Here is a 7,659-nt window from a genome sequence, read left to right as displayed (position 1 = left end):
TTTACTTTATATGGAAAAAAAGTTTCCTTGGAATATTTATTTTCGACAATTAAAGATCTTTTAGTGAAATACCATATCAAACAAACAAACACAAATTGATTTTTATATATAAGATTGTTGTTGTTGGGTTGTTGGGGATTGCAAACGGACCATATCGGTTCAGATTTGGCTAAAGCCCCCCATATAAACCGATCCCTTGGAGCAAAGACTTGTGCTATGACTTCTAGATCCACGTCAAGTATGATCCTAATCGGCCTATATGCAGATATAACCCCCATACAAACCGATTCCTGGATTGACCCTTTTAAAATACTCAATTTTCATTCAATTTGGCTGAAATTTGGAACAAATACTTATGCTTTGACTTCCAACATCCATGCCAAATATGATCCGAATCGGTCTATAAGCAGATATAGCCCCCATTAGCCGATCCCCGGATTTGATTTCTTAAACCTAAATTTTCATCAGATTTGAATTAAATTTGGAACAAGGACTTGAGTTATGACTTTCAACATTCATGCCAAGTATGATCCAAATCGGTCTATAAATGGTTATAGACCCCATATCCCAATCCCTGGATTTGGCTTCTTCAGCCCCTGGAAGCCTAAATTTTCATCTGATTTGGCTGAAATTTGGCCCAAAGCCCTATCCTATGACTTACAACATCCATGCCAAGTTTTATCCGAATCGGTCAATATGGTGATATAAGCCCTCTTAACTACCGATATTCCGATATGACTTCTTGAGACCAAAATAATTCAAATAAAAATTCAGTTAATAATGGTTAATGTTTAACAGAATTCATGATGGTGGGTACCCAAGATTAAGCCCGCCCAACTTAGAAGACTTTTGCTTTTATTTTTCTATGATGATTTGAATTCTTTATTTAATAATGTCCAAAATTTGTGTCGCTTTTTTGTAATTAAGTGATAAAGATCAACAAGTTCCTTTTACAACTTCGACAACATCTGCAAAATCAACAAAAAAAAATATTATTAAATAAATGATTTATATTGACTTTTGATTAAATCACTACATACATAAATTCTTGTTACAAGTTTCCAGGGAAAGTAAACATCTATTTGAAAACTGTAGACGACTGCCATCACGTAGTCTGGCACAAACGGGCTCGAATTCCTTAGTACAAGAGGTAGGGCAACCGGAATAGCTAGAAGTGTAATCGGGTTTTAGTGTTGCACTTTGACATAATGACACGTATTGCAACCCCAGCACTGCCAAGCAGAGGGAGATTCTCAAAAAGTTCATATTATTGAAACTACACGATGGAGGATTAATTTTCAATTAATTGCTCTAAGTAGAAACTAATGCCCTTATATTGTGTTTAAACAATGGACATAATTAGAATTTAGTTGCAATTGAACTTTGTGCGATACTTAAACATGTGCATACTCGATTCGAAAATAATCACGAACGGTTTTAAGGTGTTTTGGTTTCTGCATGTTTAAGTTAAATAAAAATGTAGATGACAGCAAAAATATTACATGGATTGTCTGTTTGGGCTTTATTTTTTCGGTCTTGAAATCTTATTGAGATTCCATTGCAGAATATTGTCTGGGTTTAGACCATTGTTTAATGCTTTCTATTCAAAGAAAAGTACAACAAAAAACATTTATAAACTAGTGCATGTAGTACTTTTTATATGTAGAACTTATCTCGAAATCTAGTCAGACTTTAATTTGGATACCAATTGAAATAGCAATTTAGAACCTTGTACGATTTTCCTACCATACGACAAAAGATTTGGATTTCCACATCTTTAAAAGGCCATATCGAATAAAAGATGATATGGGAGTTATATCGAAACCTGTGCCAATTTTAATAATACATACTGGGGCGTCAAATATGACGTCCCAGTATGTGTCAATAAGATGTGACCAAAATTGTGGTTTTTATTGCCATAAAAGTCCATATTGGATGAAATATACACATTCGAGCTATATCTAAATAAGGACTGATTTTAATGAAATTTTGCGCACGTATTGGAACGTCAATTTAAACGTCTCATGCAAAATCGGACCAATATTGTGGCTTCTACAGCCTTAAAAGGCCAAATCGGATAAAATATATATATGGGAGCTATATCTATATCTAAACCAATTTTAATGAAATTTTGCACAAATATGAAGACGTCAAATAAAGCACCTCATGCAAAATTTTGTAAAGATCGGACCAAAATTGTGGCTTCTACAGGCTTTAAAGGCCAAATCGGATGAAAGATATATATGGGAGCTATATCTAAATCTGAAACGATTTTTATGAAGTTTTGCACAAACATTGGGACTTCACAAAAATGACTCCACGCCAAATTTGGTAAGGATCGGATCAAAATTGCGGCTTCTACAGATTTAATAGTTCAAATCGGATGAAAGATATATATGGGAGCTATATCTAAATCTAAACCGATTTTAATGAAAATTTCCAGATATATTAAGTGCAGTAACAAAACAGTCCGTGCCAAATTTTCTGCAGATCGGTTGAAAATTGTAGCTACTACGGCCATTTAAGTGCAAATCGGGCGATACATATATATGGGAGCTTTATCTAAATCTAGACCGATTTTTATGAAATGGAGACGTCAAATTAAACACCCCATGGCAAATTTTGTAAAGATCGGAAGAAAATTGTGGCTTCTACAGCCTTAAAAAGCCATATCGGATGAAAGATATATATGGGAGCTATAACTAAATTTGCACCGATTTTTTTCAAAATCAATAGCGTTTTCGTGACAATCGGACAACAAATAGGACCTGCACTTTGATTACAAGAATACATGGACTCACAGACGGACATGGCTAAATCGCTTTTTATGTTGAGCCCCTTGACATACTTCTGCATTATGACACAGATCGGTCTAGATTTGGATATAGCTGCCATATAGACCGATCTCTAGGTTTTAGGTTTTGGGGCCATAGACGGCGCATTTATTATCCGATGTCGCCGCAATTTGGGACAGTGAGTTGTGTTAGGCTCTTCGACATTCTTCTCCAATTTAGGGCCCTTAAAAGGCGCATTTATTGTCCGATGTTGCCGAAATTTGGGACAGGGAGTTAAGTTAAGCCCCTCCACGTATTTATGCAATTTGGTCTAGATCGATCAAGATTTACATATAGCTGCCATATAGACCTATATCTCGATTTAAAGTCTTGGCCCCAAAAAGGCGCATTTATAATCAGATTCAATTGAAATTTGACACATTGACCTATGTTAGGCTTTCGACATCCATGTTGTATATGGTTCAGATTGGTTTATTTTTAGATATATCTACTGAAATGGCCAATATTTTTTATACACAATTGAAAAATGATTTGTACTTATTAGTATTTGGTCCAAATCGGATCATATTTCGATATTACTGCTATGGCACATAAGGTATGAAATTTTCACCGGATTTTGATGAAAGGTGGTTTACAGCCGGCCTGGCCTGGCCCGGCCCGGCTGAACGCTTTTTTACTTGTTTTAGTATAAAGCTGCCAAAAAGACCAACATTTTGTTCTACAAAATTGATCAGTGACTTATATTTATTAGACCACTCAAATGTCCGAATTTGGGTACATAAGTTAACCCATTTTCACCGGATTGTTACGAAAGGGGGTTTACATATATACCCGAGGTGTTGGGTATCTAAATGGATTTTTACTTGTTATAATCTATAGTAGTGGGTACCATATTGCATTTTTACTTTTTATCAAGTGAACCATACCCTATGACACCATTTAAATAAATTAAAAAAAAAAAAAAACAATGGATTTTTTTATAGCTTTTTATTTTTATGATAAACTCCACTTAATTTCTTTTAAGAAAATATAATTTTCTAAATCATGTGGCGATGCCAATCAGCAATCACCTGCGGCAAAAGTAGCAACAGCTGTAAAGAAAATAAAAGACAGAAAAATGAGAACAATGAAGTACAAATTGTATTTAAAATGTTATACCCAAAAAATATTCCAAATATTTATCGCGAACATAATTTTTATAAAAATGTAGGTAAAGAAGATTCGCATCCAAAATGTATATTCAATTACGAATATTATCTTGAATGTTTTAAAATCTTTTTTCTATGCTATATCATACATTTGGAAAAGTTTGAATTGTTTCTTTATTATTGGCCTCAGAATCTTTAAAAGATTTCAGCAAACTTCAACTTTAAAATTTCAATTATTGAAATATTTTCAAAATTTAATTTTTTTCTTTTTAAATTATAAACTTTGTTATTTCGTTTATTAATTTTCTTCCATTGGCATAGTATTTTTAAATTTTTTTTAATTTTTTTCATTCAATTTACCCTCCTTTACTTACATAGTTTCTGATTACAAGCGGCAGCTTCGGCAGAACAAGAATTGGGATGCGAATGCTTGGTACCATCACTGTAAGTGGCACAAACAGGACTATAAAGGGCTGGACAGATTTGAGCACACTCCGTATCGGCGTTCACATTTGGCAAATTGAAAATTGCCAAGACAACGATCAAGGCCAAAGTAAAGAACCACTTGAGGGATGCCATATTCACGATTGACTAGTAAGTAACTTGTGCTCACAACGAGATTTAAAACAAAACTGATAATCTTTTTTGACAATTGATTTCTTTTATAAATAAAAAAAATCTGTGTTGGCCTACCCATTAGTATTGTTGTGTTGGTTAAACAACCTTAGATTTGAAATTATTTAGTGTCTACACTCAGCATCATTTGAATAAGTACAAATACAAATTTGTCCATGAACATTCCATGCAGCAACAGGGGCAAATTTCTCACATATCTGTGAGTTCTGTCTGCTTAAAGTTTAAGCGCAATGATAAGGGACATCATTTTTAATGCAGAAACCGATAGGTTTGCCGTAGTGCGACACCTCTTTGGGGAGAAGTTGTTACAAGGCATGGTACCTCACATATGTCGCCAGTATGAGGAGGATAACCACCGTTCTTAAGAAGTTCTTGCCAGTGTTCGAGCCCAGGCGTTCAGAGTCATAGGCGGTCATGCTAACCTCTGCGCTACGTTGGCCTCCCAATATTGCAGCCATACGAGTTTAAACCGGCTTATTGTCTGATTATTCCATTGAGGAACAGATGCAAACTTCTCAACAATCTGATTCAAGTTTAAGCTCAATGATAAGGGATATGCGTTTTATAGGCGAGTCCGAACGGCGTAGAGCGACACCTAGAGGGGATAACCACTACTGAACGATTTTTCTAATGTTCTCGTCAGAATTCCAACCCAGACCTTCAGCATCATAAGCGGATATGCTAATCTCTGAGCTACGGTATCGTCAAAGTATTTTGGACTTAGTATCTGCAAAATATTCTGTTGGCAGACCAGAGACGTACTAATGTGCTAGGAATGTTTTAAAAATAATGTTCCGCACTTCATTTTATCAACACGGTAACAATGTGATGGGTTTTTCTTCAGGCCATTTAAGAGATGAAGGTTAGGACTAAACAAATAAAATCATGCTATCGGCCAGGCCGAATCTTGGGAAATGGATTCTTCTCAAAACCTCCACAAATTTCTGTTAAATCAGAAACAAGTAAACGCCTGCTAAGTTCGGCCGGATTAAATCCCCATGGATTCTGCTAAATATGTATACAAAATAAATTAAGTTAAAGGGCATATTTATATTCTACATACCAAACTTCTGTCAAACTAGCAAAAATTAAAGCTTCTAGGAAACTAACTACGATGATCGAGAGACCGGTTTACATGGGAGCGATAACAGGTTATAGACTGTTTTGACCCTTTTTGGCACAGATGTTGAAAGTCGTAATAGAACGGCTTGTAAGAGCTCAAGAAGTCAAATTGGGAGATCGGTTTATGTGGGAGCTATATCAGATTATAAACCAATTTGGATCTTACTCGGCACAGTTGTTGGAAGAATTGCGGCTTTGAAGGGCTCAAGAAGTCAAATCGGGAGATCAGTTTATATGGAAGCTATATCAGGTTATAAACCAATTTGGATCATACTTGGCACAGTTGTTGGAAGAACTGCGGCTTTGAAGGGCTCAAGAAGTCAAATCGGGAGATCGGTTTACATGGAAGCTATATCTGGTTATGAACCGATTTGGATCTTACTCGGCACAGTTGTTGGGAGAATTGTGGCTTTGAAGGCTCAAGAAGTCAAATCGGGAGATCGGTTTATGTAGAAGCTATATTAAGTTATAAACCGATTTATATAAATTGGACAAAAATTACGACTTCTCATGTAAACCCTTCTCTCGTTTTGAGTATAAACCGATTTGGACCGTACTTTTAACAGTTATTGGGAGTCATATCAGAACATCATATGCAAAATTTTAGCCAAAGCGCACAAAAATTGTGGTTTCCAGGAGCTCAAGAATTCAAATCGAGAGAACGGTTTACATGGAAGTTATATTCAAATCTGAACCGATATGGCCCATTTTCAATCCACGATCTACATCGAATTAAAGTATTACTAATCGATTTGAACTATCGGTTATCGCTACATTCGATATTTTCGATATTTTCGATAGTTTTAATGATAAATATCGATTGTATCGATACTATCATTAATTTCCCATCACCTATTGTATATTTTATACGAAAAAAGGAAGTACAGATCAGGAGATCGATTTATATAGAAGCAATTCTAATGCAACGACCAAATAAAAGCAAGGTTACTAAAGACAGTTTGAAATCATGAGAGAAATCATTGAACAAAATGTTAGCCTTATTGGATGAAAATTGCGCCCTCTATAGGCGCAATGTTTCTTAAAGAATACATCCAGTGTCGCATAATAAGGATATAATAAGCATATCCACCACCGAACGATGGGGGTATATTCATGTTGTCATTCCGTATGTAACACATTAAAATATCCATTTCCGATTCTTTAAAGTATATATATATTCTTGATCAGCGTAAAAATCTAAGACGATCTAGCCATGTCCTTCCGTCTGTCTTTTGAAATCACGCTACAGTCTTTAAAAATAGAGATATTGAGCTGAAACTCTGCACAGATTCTATTTTTGTCCATTAACAGGTTAAGTTCGAAGATGGGCTATATCGGACTTTATCTTGATATAGCTCTAATATAGACCGATCCGTCGATTTAGAGTTTTAGGCCCATAAAAGGCGCATTTATTGTCCGATTTTGCCAAAACTTGCCACAGTGAGTTGTGTTAGGCCTCTCGACATTCCTCTTCGATTTGGCACAGATCGGTCCTAGTTTGGATATAGCTGCCATATAGACCGATCTCTCGATATAAGGTAAGCGCCAATTATTTCCGCATTTATTGTCCGATTTTGCCAAATTTTCGAACAGTGAGTTGTGTTGTGTGCCCTTTGACATCCTTCGTCAATTTGGCCCAGATCGGTCTAGATTTGGATATAGCTGCCATATGGACCAATCTCTCGATTTAAGGTTTTGGGCTCATTAAAGGCGCATTTATTGTCCGATGTCGCCGAAATTTGGGACGAGTGAGTTGTGTTAGGCTCTTCGACATTTTTCTGCAACTTGGCACAAATCGGTTCATATTTGGATATAGCATTTATAATCCGATTTCACTGAAATTTGACACAGTGACTTATGTTAGGCTTTTCGACAATTGTGTCGTATAAGGTTCAAATCGGTTTATTTTTAGATATAGCTACTAAAAAAATCAATATTTTGTTATACACAATTGAACA

This window comes from Stomoxys calcitrans, chromosome 2 (genome assembly GCF_963082655.1).
Source record: "Stomoxys calcitrans chromosome 2, idStoCalc2.1, whole genome shotgun sequence".
In the NCBI taxonomy this organism is placed as follows: domain Eukaryota; kingdom Metazoa; phylum Arthropoda; class Insecta; order Diptera; family Muscidae; genus Stomoxys; species Stomoxys calcitrans.
Note: the sequence above shows the minus strand (reverse complement) of the source record.